The sequence below is a fragment of the Hyperoodon ampullatus genome, assembly GCF_949752795.1.
Source record: "Hyperoodon ampullatus genome assembly, chromosome: 3".
NCBI lineage: Eukaryota > Metazoa > Chordata > Mammalia > Artiodactyla > Ziphiidae > Hyperoodon > Hyperoodon ampullatus.
The window spans coordinates 36074229-36086814 of NC_136916.1; positions in this window are offsets into that span (position 1 = coordinate 36074229).

Below are 12586 nucleotides of genomic sequence, written 5' to 3' on the forward strand. Positions count from 1 at the left end.
GTTGGTTGGGCAACCAACCAATTTAGCATTCCACTGCAGGCAGGAACCAGCTGTGGGGTGGGGAGAGTAACATAATCAAGAGCAAGGGATAAACAGGTCCACTATGCTTTTCTTAGGCTGTGGGAAGGGTCAGTTGGTGAAACACCACCATCTTGTCTGGATACTATGAGAGAAGTCCCACCTGGCCACTGGGGAAGATAGGTGATAGACAAGATAGACAAGAAAGACATTGGTGATGATTTTCCTGATGTGAAGACCTCTAAATGTATTCCCTCGGGATGACCCTGACTAAAGATGAGAGAAGGAGCTTTACCTGTAATAAATCATTCTCTCAATAGCCTATCAGCCAAACAAACTGCAGTTCCTCCATATTTTACTCATGGGGTTCAACTGTCAGAACATCAGGGGTCTGGTCTTGATTGTGTGCCTTTTGAACCTTGAAAAAGACCACTTAAAATCATTCTGTCTATAATGCTTATCTGTACTTGTTTTGAGAGCATCAAATAAATTGTTAGAGCATTTCGAAAGAGTATAAAGTGAACACGAATAAAGTACTAAGGTGGAAGAAACCTTAACTCTCAACCTACTTCATTTAGGAAAGGAGATTTGAAAGGATGCCTGGGGACAACCCACTTAAAAGGATTCTCAAGTATCAGTTACCTCGATCTCTTTTTATGTCCCCAACTTTTTATTCTGCCTACTACCACCTTAGCTCACATTCATCTCTTAATTATTCTTGTGCTCTCACCCAGCCACCCCAAAAAACCTGCTTACCCTGTCTGCATTATCCTTCTCACTGACCACTAGTTATTCTCTAAAATTTACCTAATTACAAAATTCCTATGGCTTAGAAACCTTCAGTAGCTCCTCAAGGGACTACAGGATGGATCAGATTCTTTCCACAGTATATGAGGTCTCTTGCAATCTACTTTTCAGGTTTTTGTTTGTTTGTTTGTTTTGGCTGTGTTGGGTCTTCGTTGCTGCGTGCGGGCTTTCTCTAGTTGTGGCGAGTGGGGGCTACTCTTCATTGTGGTGCGCGGGCTTCTCATTGGCAGTGGCTTCTCTTGTTGCAGAGCACTGGCTCTAGAGCGCAGGCTCAGTAGTTGTGGCGCACGGGCTTAGTTGCCCCGCAGCATAAGGGATCTTCCCGGACCAGGGCTCGAACCCGTGTTCCCTGCATTGTCAGGTGGATTCTGAACCACTATGCCACCAGGGAAGCCCCTTCAGGGTTGTTTTAAACATTAAGTTTATATAATGTCTGACACATAGAATTCAATATATCTGGTATAGTGAAATAATAATAACAACAACAGTAGCTGTAGGCTAAAAATTCACTGAAACATTTCCTAGACTGAGGACCTTAGGTTTCAGTATCTAAAAGAAAATACCTGCAGAGAAAGACCATTCTTATAAACCTGAGAAACCACTCTCTTGAAGGCAGCCTTGGTGAATGGAGCAGGAGTCAAGACACATCTTTCACTTTGTTTCCTTTCCTTTTCTCCATGAAGTGCTGATACAGTCCCAGACTGTAACCTCCAAGGGAGGTTGGACCATGCCTTTTATTTGTTTTGCCTTCTACTTCTTTTTCTTCTCCTACTGTACTAGTGAAGGAAACCAGACTATGTCACCTCAAAACATGCCACTTTGGTATATTGATGATTTTGAATTAAAGGCAAGAAGAAATAGTAGGTGTAAGAAGGACACTCTGACCCTCCTTTTCTTTCTGAAAGCAGGAGCTAAAAACTCCCATGTGAAAAGTACTTTCCCTGTACCAGAAGGAAGGAAGACATTCTTGTCACCAGAGATGGGGAATCTGGGGCTGGGAAATCTATACAAACAAACCTTGTTAAACTAACCCTTATCTTCCTAGTTACTTCTTGAATGGAAAAATTTGCTTTTCCTCCTGTGTGATTCTCCTTTACTCTCACACTAGTACCACAGTCACAAAACTTCTGACAACAGATTGTGTGGGATTTTGCCCACACCAAGCAATTCTTTGAAACCAGCTGGGTATCCTACAATTTAACTCAATTCTGACACTATCTAACTGGAGATAGCTTCAGATCTCGCAGGTTAAGGGCTTAGTCCCACAAGACTGCCCCCATGTTAGATGCCAACCTCAAGTACTAGGTCCCCAGGTTACCTACAACTTCTGTCTGACTTGGCTATAAATTGGAGCTTCCCATGATCTCCCCTGTCTCCACCTTGGGTTCATTTAATTTTTAGAATGGCTCATAAAACTCAGGAAAACAGTTTACTTACTACTGTAAAAAATTAATGAACAGAAGGGGGAGCTCTCATGCCCTGTAATGGTAGCTGAGCCCAACAGGAAGAAAGCTGGCTCTTCTTTCCTGGCAAGGACTCAGCCAATGAAAAGCCATGGACTCTGTTTACTATAGCCTTCCCAACTTCCTTTTCCTCCCTCCCAATAAAAGCATCCTCCTTCCCTTGCCTTTTGAGAACATGCATGTGGCTCTCCCAGGATTGCAGACCTTGAATTGAAGTTCTCTGCAGATCCTAAATAAACCCATCTTTGCCTGAGAAATATCTGTCAGTCTATTTGTTTCAAGTCAACACCGTTTGTTATAAAAGGATATGATAAAAGATACAGATGAACATCCAGATGAAAAAGATGCATAGGACAAGGTATATGGGAAGGGGTTCGGAGCTTCCATGCCATCTCTGGGCATGCCACTCTCTCAACACCTCCATGTGTTCACTAACCTGTAAGCTCTCTGAACTGTATACTTTGAGGATTTTTAGGTAGGCTTCATCATGTAGGTATGATGTATCATTAACTCCATTTCCAGCCCCTCTCCCCCCTCTGGAGAATGGGAAGTGAGGCTGAAAATTTCAAGCTTCTAATCATGGCTTGATCTTTCTGGTAACCAGCCTCCATCCAGGAGCCCACCCAGAGTCACCTCAGAGCAAAAGACACTGCCAGCACCCAAGAAATCCCAAGACATTTAGGAACTGGAGCCAAAGACCAAATATTAGAACAAAAGATGCTCCTAGTGCTATTATCACATAGGAAATTACAAGGGTTTTAGGAGTTCTGTGCCAGGAACCAGGGGCGGAGGTCAATTTATGTATTTACTATTATATCAGACTTCTTCACCATTTACTATCCTGAGCTCAAACCCCTTTGTCTTATCAATTTTTCACAAATTTATTGTTTATTTGTCTAAAAGGTATAAAAGCTTCCTGCTCTGGTCACTTCTTTGGGTTTTCATCCTCTTGTGAAGGCTCCCATGTACATGTGAAGATTTAATAAAATGTGCACACTTTTCTCCTGTTAATCTGTCCTATGTCCGTTTAATTCTTAGGCCCAGCCAGGGACCCTAAAAGGGTAGAGAATTTTTTCCTCCCTTATACTAGCTAATACCTTCAGTACAATGTTGAATAGAAACAGTAATAGCAGACGTCTTTGTCTTGTTCTAATTTTGAAAGCCAGCTGTATTAATTTCTGAAGGCTGCTATAACAAAGTACCACAAACTGGGTGGCTTAAACAATAGAAATTTATTGCCACACAGTTTTGGAGGCTGGAAGTCTGAGTCTGAGATCAAGGCATCAGCAGGGTTGGTTCTTTCTGAGACTGTGAGGGGAAATCTGTCCCATGCCTCTTCCCTAGCTTCTGGTGGTTTACTGGCAATCTTGGTGTTCCTAGCATTGTAGACACATCACCTTAGTCTCTGCCTTCATGTTCACAGAGTGTTCTTTCTGTGTCTGTATCTGCCTCTGTGTCCAAATTTCCTCTTTTTATAAGGACACCAGTTATATTGGATTAGGACTCACCCTGATGACCTATTTTTTTATTTTTATTTTTTTTAAATATGGAACGCTTCACGAATTTGCATGTCATCCTTACGCAGGGGCCATGCTAATCTGTATAGTTCCAATTTTAGTATATGTGCTGCCGAAGCGAGCACTGATGACCTATTATTAATTTAACTAATTACATCTGCAATGACCCTCTTTAAATAAGGTCACATTCTGAAATACTGGTTAGGACTTCATCATATGAATTTTTGTGGGACACAATTCAACCTATAACAGAAGCTCTAACATTTTACCATTAAATATATTTGCCATGATAACCTTTATTAAGTAAGTTCTCTTCCATTCCCAATTTGCTAAAGGTTTTTATCGTAAGCAGATGTTAAATTTTGTTCAATGTTTTTACATAATTAACAAGATTTAATATATGGCTTTTATTCTTTAATCTAGTAATGCAATGATTTATACTGATAGATTTCCTAATATTAACCCATGCCTGAATTTTGAGAATAAACCCAACTTGGTCATAATTTTTAATCCATTTCTTGATTCAGTTTGCTAATGTTTTAGAAGATAGCTTTTCACATCTATGTTCATAGGAAAGATTGACCCATAAGGTTTTGTTTGTTTTTTGGTACTGTCTTTGTCTGCTTTATATATTGTTACAATAGCCTCATAAAATGAAGTGGAGACTCTGACAGATATTACTAGTTGTTTCAGTTTGGGATGATAAAGTTCTGGAGATGGATGGTGATAATTGTCGCACAACAGTGTGAATATACTAAATGACACAGAATTATACACTTAAAAATGGTTAAAGTGGTAAATGTTACATTATGTATAATTTACCCCCCCACACACATACACACAAAACCAAACCCACAGCTAATATCATACTTAATGATGAAAGACTAAAATCTCTCTAAGATCAGGAACAGGACAAGGATGTATGATCTTGCCAACTCTATTTAACATAGTACTGGAGGTTCAGGCCAGGGCAGTTAGGAAAGAAAAATAAATAAAAAGCATCTAGATTGGAAAAGAAAAAGTAAAACTGTCCCATTTAAAGGTAATGTGATCTTATATTTAGAAAATACTAAAGAATATCCACAAAAAACTAAATAGAGCTAATAAACAAGTTCAGCAAAGTTGCAGGATACAAGATCAATACACAAAAATCAGTTGCATTTCTATACGTTAACAATGAACAATCTTAGAATGAAATTCAAGAAACAATTCCATTTACAGTAGTATCAAAAATAATACGTAGGATTCATTTTATACAGGGAAGTGCAAGAATTGTATACTGAAAACCACAAAACATTGTTGAAAGAAATTAAGAATTAAATAACTGGAAAGATATCCAATGTTCGTGGATTGGAAAATTTAATATTAAGATGGTAGTTCTCCCTAAACTGATCTACAAGTTCAACACAATCCCTATCAAAATCCCAACTACCTTTTAAAAAAGAAACAGAAAAGCTGATCCTAATATTCATATGGAATTGTAAAGGACCTTAAATAGCCAAAACAATCTTATATAACAAGAATAAAATTGAAGGATTCACATTTCCCAGTTTCAAACCTACTATAAATCTACAACATTTAAGACAATGTGGTACTAGCATAAGATATAGATCAATGAAATAGAATTGAGAATCCAGAAATCAAACCATACAGCTATGGTCAATTGATTTTCAATAGGAGTCTAAGATCATTCAGTGGGAAAAAGACTATTTTCACAAATGGTGCTAGGATGACTAGATATCCACATGCAAAAGAATGCGTTTGGACCTCTACCTCATACCATAAACAAGAATTAGCACAAAGTGAATAAGAGGCCTAAATGCAAAAGCTAAAACTAAAAACTCTTAGAAGAATACATAGATATAAATCTTTGTGACCTTGTATTAGGCAATAGTTTCTTAGATAAGACACCAAAAACACAAGCAACAAGAGAAAAAATAGATGAACTACATCAAAGCAAAAAACGTGTGTGTCAATGGATACTATCAAAAGAGTGAAAAGACAATCCACAGAACGGGAGAAAATATTTGTAAACCATATATTTGATAAAGGTCTAGTGTCCATAATATACAAAGAATTCTTACAACTTAATAATAAAAACACAACCTAATTAAAAATGCACAAAGGTATTGAAGACATTTGTCCCAAGAAGATATACAAATGGCCAATAAGCACATGAAAAATGCCACCATCATTAGTCATTAGAGAAATGCAGATCAAAACCACAATGAGATACCACTTTACACCTATTAGGATGACTTTAATCAAAAAGACAACAAGTGTTGGGAAGAATGTGGAGAAACTGGAACAGTGCTGATAGCAATATAAAATGGTGCATTTGCTTTGGAAAGCAGCTGGATAGTTCTTCAAAAAGTTAAACATGGATTTACCATATGACCCAGCAAGTATACTCCTAGGTATATACCCAATAGTAGTGAAAACATAAGTTCAAATAAAAACCAGTACATGAATGTTTATAGAAGCATTATTCATAATATTCAAACAGTGGAAACAACCCAAATGTCCATCAACTGATGAATGGATAAACGAAACATGGTATATTCAAACAATGGAATATTATTTGACCATAAAAATAAATGAGTACTGATATATACTACAATATGGATGAATCTTGAAAACATTATGCTAAGTGAAAGAAGCCAGACACAAAAGGCCACAGAATATATAATTCCATTTATATGAAATGTCCAGGCTAGGCAAATCCAGAGACAAAAAGATTAGTGGTTACTAGGAGCTGGGGGAAGGTAGAGAGGAGAATGAGGAGTGACTGCTCGGTGGATATGGGATGTTTTTGGGGGGTGGTGAAAATGTTCTGGAATTAGATAGTGGTGATGGTTGCACAAACTTATGAACATACTAAAAACCATTGAACTGTACACTTTTAAATGGTGAATTGTACTGTATGTGAATTCTATCTCAATAAAAAAGGTACAAGACTTGAACAAACACTTCACCAGAGGGATTATACAGAAAACAAGTAAGCACATGAAAATATGTTCAACATATTAAGAAAATGCAAATTAAAACTATTGTGACCAGAGAAGCCCATGGAGATATTATATATATGTATATGTAATTGGTAATGTGTAATTTGGTATTTAGGATGTATGTATGTAATATGGCATCTAGCACGGAATCCTGAAACAGAAAAAGGACCTCAGCAAAAAAAAGTAAGGAAATCTGAATAAAGGATGGACTCTGGTTAATAATAATGTATCAATATTGGTTCATTAATTGTTCCATGTGGATCATACTAATATGAGATGTTAAAAGGGTTAGTTTTTTGGGATGGTGTAACTGTTCTATGTTGATTGTGATGAATCTACTAGTGTGTTAAAATTCATATAAATGTACAACAAAAATAGCCAATTCTTATTTATTTATTTATTTATTTTTGGCTGCATTGGGTCTTCGTTGCTGCTTGCAGTCTTTCTCTAGTTGCAGAGAGCGGGGGCTACTCTTCGTTGTGGTACGCAGGCTTCCCCTTGTGGTGGCTTCTCTTGTTGCGGAGCATGGGCTCTAGTTGCGTGGGCTCTAGTAGTTGTGGCCCATGGGCTTAGTTGCTCCGCAGCATATGGGATCTTCCTGGACCAGGGATCAAACCTGTGTCCCCTGCATTGGCAGGCGGATTCTTAACCACTGCGCCACCAGGGAAGCCCGCCAATTCTACTAAATGTTAATTTTTAAAAAATAAATTTATCTATTTATTTATTTATTTTTGGCTGCATTGGGTTTCATTGCTGCACACGGGCTTTCTCTAGTTGTGGTGAGCGGGGCTACTCTTTGTTGCGGTGTGCAGGCTTCTCACTGCGGTGGCTTCTCTTGTTGTGCAGCATGGGCTCTAGGTACACGGGCTTCAGTAGTTGTGGCACATGGGCTCAGTAGTTGTGGCTCGTGGGCTCAGTAGTTGTGGCTCGCGGGCTCTAGAGTGCAGGCTCAGTAGTTGTGGCACATGGGCTTGGTTGCTCTGCGGCATGTGGGCTCTTCCCGGACCAGGGATCAAACTCATGTCCCCTGCATTGTCAGGCAGATTCTTAACCACTGCACCACGAGGGAAGTCCCTAAATGTTAATTTTAAAGAAAAAATTAAAAATTATTTGGGGGCTTCCCTGGTGGCGCAGTGGTTGGAAGTCTGCCTGCCGATGCAGGGGACACGGGTTCGTGCACCGGTCTGGGAGGATCCCACATGCCGCGGAGCGGCTGGGCCCGTGAGCCATGGCTGCTTAGCCTGTGCATCCAGAGCCTGTGCTCCGCAATGGGAGAGGCCACAACAGTGAGAGGCCCACATACCGCCAAAAACAAAAACAACAACAACAAAAAAATTATTTGGAGCAACCTAGAGCCAACAGAACCTGGCGATTTGACCCTGGAGTGAAGAGAACCACACTGGATGAGCTCTGTCTTTCCAAAGCTTTCCCCTTAGGGCCCTCCCCCATCTGTACAGTGTGGTGTGGCTAAACCTCATGCAGAAAGCCACAGAACTTCTTGGCTTAAGACATCAGTGGATAAATTTCAGGGTGGAGCAGCTGGAAACTGAGGGGGGAATACCCCAGAAAGGAGGTATCTACAGAGAGGGGATCCCCTAAATCTGCACATAAAATTCCGACAAGGGACTTCCCTGGTGGCACAGTGGTTAAGAATCCACCAGCCAATGCAGGGGACATGGGTTTGATCCCTGATCCAGGAAAATCCCACATGCCACGGAGCAACTAAGCCTGTGTGCCACAACTACTACTGAGCCCTTGTGCCACAACTACTGAAGCCCGTGTGCCTAGAGCCCATGTTCTGCAACAAGAGAAGCCACCGCAGTGAGAAGCATGCGCACCACAACAAAGAGTAGCCCCCGCTCACCACAACTAGAGAAAGCCTGCACACAGCAACGAAGACCCAACACAGCGAAAAATAAATAAATAAAATAAATAAATTTATTTTTAAAAAATCCCACAAATCCTTGGATAACTCCTTACTGCACATCCACTGGGTGAGGCTCCAAGGAGCCTAGTGGAAAACAACAGCTGAAGGGGAGATATTTCTGCTGCTGTGTACTGCAAGGGAGACAAAATTTGTAGTTTGATTTCCACAAATTTAAAGGGTCTTGGTAAATGCCTTTAGACTGCCCACTGAAATTCCGTAGGGGCTATGCCTTAGAAGACTATGGGGCAGGACTAAGGAATTCACCCTAATAATAATGGTGAAACTTAAACAGACTCACCATAACAAAGGGTTGAACCATAACTCCACAAGCTTCAGGTCAAGTTCAAGCTATTAATTTGACTGCTTGCTAATACAAAAATCAATGTTCTTCAGGAGAAATAAAAGAATCCATAATCTGTACAATGTATCATCTCCAATGTCCATTATACAAATTTTTAAAATCCTAGACATGCAAAAAAGGAAAATGTAGCTCAAAATCATTAGAAAAGTCAGACAATGACAGTAGATACCTACACCACCCAAGTGCTGGGGGGAGAAAAAAACCTTTAAGCATTTATTATAAATATCTACAAAAAACTTTATGCAAAAGATAGTCATAACAAATAAATAGATGGAGAATCTTAAGAAAAGAAAATTATATTTAAAAATAGAAATTCTAAAACTTAAAATAAGTAAACAAATAAATGACTGATTTTGGGACTTCCCTGGTGGCACAGTGGTTAAGAATCCACCTGCCAATGCAGGGGACATGGGTTTGAGCCCTGGTCCGGGAAGATCCCACATGCTGCGGAGCAACTGAGCCCGTGCGCCACAGCTAAGCCTGCACTCTAGAGCCTGCAAGCCACAACTACTGAGCCCGCGTGCCACAGCTACTGAAGCCCGTGCGCCTAGAGCCTGTGCTCGGCAACAAGAGAAGCCACTGCAATGAGAAGCCCGCACACCACAACGAAGAGTAGCCCCCGCTCACCGCAACTAGAGAAAGCCTGCGCACAGCAACAAAGACCCAACACAGCCAAAAATAAATAAATAAATAAATAAATTTATTTTTTAAAAAATGACTGATTTTAACAGCAAGTAGAAGTTGTCAGAAGAAAGGGTCAGTGAAAGTAAAGAAATACCAGGACATATCTCAGTCCAAAGACTGAGAATGAAGACTGAAAAAAAAATGACATATCAAACAATATTAAGGTGATGGTATTAACTGGAGTTAGAGAATGAGAGGAGAGAGAAACCAAGGCAGAAAAATGTGAAGAAATAATGGCAAAAATCCCCGAATTTGGTAGACAAAAATGTATATATTCACAATTCTCAGGGCACCACAATGAGATATACATGAAGACAACTGCTCCTAGGTATGTCATAGTCAAACTGCTGAAAACAAATATAAAATCTGAATAGTGAAGATAAACAATACATGACATACTGGAGAACGATAATTTGAGTTATCTTTTATTTTTCACCTGGAACTATGAAGGTCAGATGACAGTGGAGGAAAATCTTTAAACTGCTGAAAGAAAAAGATTGTTAATACGGAATTCTACATCCAATAGGATGAATGAAGTTGAAATAAAGTTATTTTCAGATAAAAGAATTCATCCACCAGCAGATCTGCACCACAAGAAATGCTGAAAGAAATTCTTCAGGCTAAAGGGGAATGATATCAGGGAAAATCTTAGACCTGCATGAATGAATGAAGGGATCAGAAATGGTAAATATGTGGGTAAATATGAAAGACTCTTTTCTTCCTACTTTATTTAAAATGCAGGACAGTTTAAAGCAAAAATTATGACATCATCTTGTGGAGTTTCTAATGTGTGTAGATATGATACGTATAACAAAGCATAAAGGATGGGGCAAGGATTGTAGTAAATGGACCTATTTGGTTACGAGACTTCTACATTTTATGTGACATCGTACAACATCATCACTAAGTAGATTGTGAAAACTTAAGTACATAGTTACATTGCAGTACTAGAGAAACTACTAAAATATATACAAAGAGGTACAGCTAACTGTCAATATGTAAAATGAAATTCTTTTTTTTTTAATTGGGTGAAATTCTTAAAAAAAAAATTGAATACGCCCAAAGAAGACAGGAAAGGAGAAGAAAGGAACAAAGGTCAGAAGGGAAAAAAATAGCTCAAAATCCAACCATATCAATTATTACATTAAATATCTATGGAACGGGCTTCCCTGGTGGCACGGTGGTTGGGAGTCCGCCTGCCGATGCAGGGAACACGGGTTCGTGCCCCGGTCTGGGAGGATCCCGCATGCCGCGGAGCGGCTGGGCCCGTGAGCCATGGCCGCTGAGCCTGCGCGTCCGGAGCCTGTGCTCCGCGATGGGAGAGGCCACAACAGTGAGAGGCCCGCGTACCGCAAAAAAAAAAAAAAAAAATCTATGGAACAACAAATGGTTCAATTTAAAGGCAGATATTGCCAAAATGAATAAAAAAGCAAGACTCAACTATATTCTGTCTACAAGAGATGCACTTTAAATATAAAGACACAGATAGATCAAAAGTAAATGAATGGTAAAAGATATAGCTACAAATAGCATAATATCAGATAAAATAGACTTCAAAGCAAAAATTCATTAGCAGAGATGAGGAGTGACATCCATAACCATAAAGGTTCAATTCATCAGAAAGACATAACAATAATCAAATGTTTATGTATCTAATAATAGAATTTCAAAATCCACAAGGCAAAATTTGACAGAATTGAAGGGAGAAATGGACAATTAATCCCTCTATTAATTCATTGAAAAACTACACAAGAAATCAGTAAAGACATAGATGATCTGAGCAACATTATCAACCACCTTGATCTAACATTTATAGAATACTGCACCCTAAACGTGCAAAGCGAACATTTTCAAGTGCACATAGTATATTCACTAATATAGACCATAGGTTAGTCAATAAAATAAGTCTCAACAAATTAAAAGGAACTGAAATCATACGAAGTTTGCTCTCTGACCACAATAAGGTGAAGATGGGGCATCGGTGTTCCCTGGAGGCCAGTAAGGGGAGAAAGGTAGTTTCAGATTGCAGGCACAAGTGGCACTGCAAGCACAAGTGGATATGGGGTAGGGGCTGAACACCAGGAGGAGGGGAGAGAGCTGGGTGAGGGCACCAGTTACCTACCCCAGGCCCCAGCCTTACGGTCTCTGGCTGCCACCTGTCCCCAGAGCTGCCAGGAGGAGGGAGTGCTGCAATCAGAATGGCCCAGGTGGTGATGCTTGGAACAGGGCCCCTGGGCTTCCTGCTTGGCTCCTTTGTCTGCTTCAGGGGCAGACAGCTAGTCTTCCCTGCTCTGGCCACAGAAGGAGAGCACCTAGCAAGGTACGGAGGTGACGACGGCAAGGTGAGCTGCTTGGGCTCGGGGCTAGGATGCAGGTGGGATCACTGGGCCAAGGGTGGGGGGGTGGGGACCAAAGGTTTTGTAAGGGAAGGAAGGGCCAGCCCAGGGTGTGCTGGGGGCTCAAAGGAAGGGTCTGCTCTGCCCCAGTGGGGAGCCCCAACCCTTGTTCTGGCTGGAGATGGCTGGCTGAGGGCAGTGACCCCAAAACCTTGCTTCCCACAGAGGAACCCTTTGTCCAGGGCTAGACTGAAGGGGGACAGGAGGGGCTAGGCCATAGCCACACCACCAAGGGCCACCACAGTGACTCCACAAGCCCTGTGCTCAGTGGTAGGAACCTACTGGGTGAGGTCCTTCAGGGATCTCTGGGGGAAGGGCAGGGCCCAGGGCCCCAAGGAGACTGCCTGTCACCCCACACCCAGTTGCAGGGCCACCCTCACCGCTGTTCCTCTGAAATTCTCCATC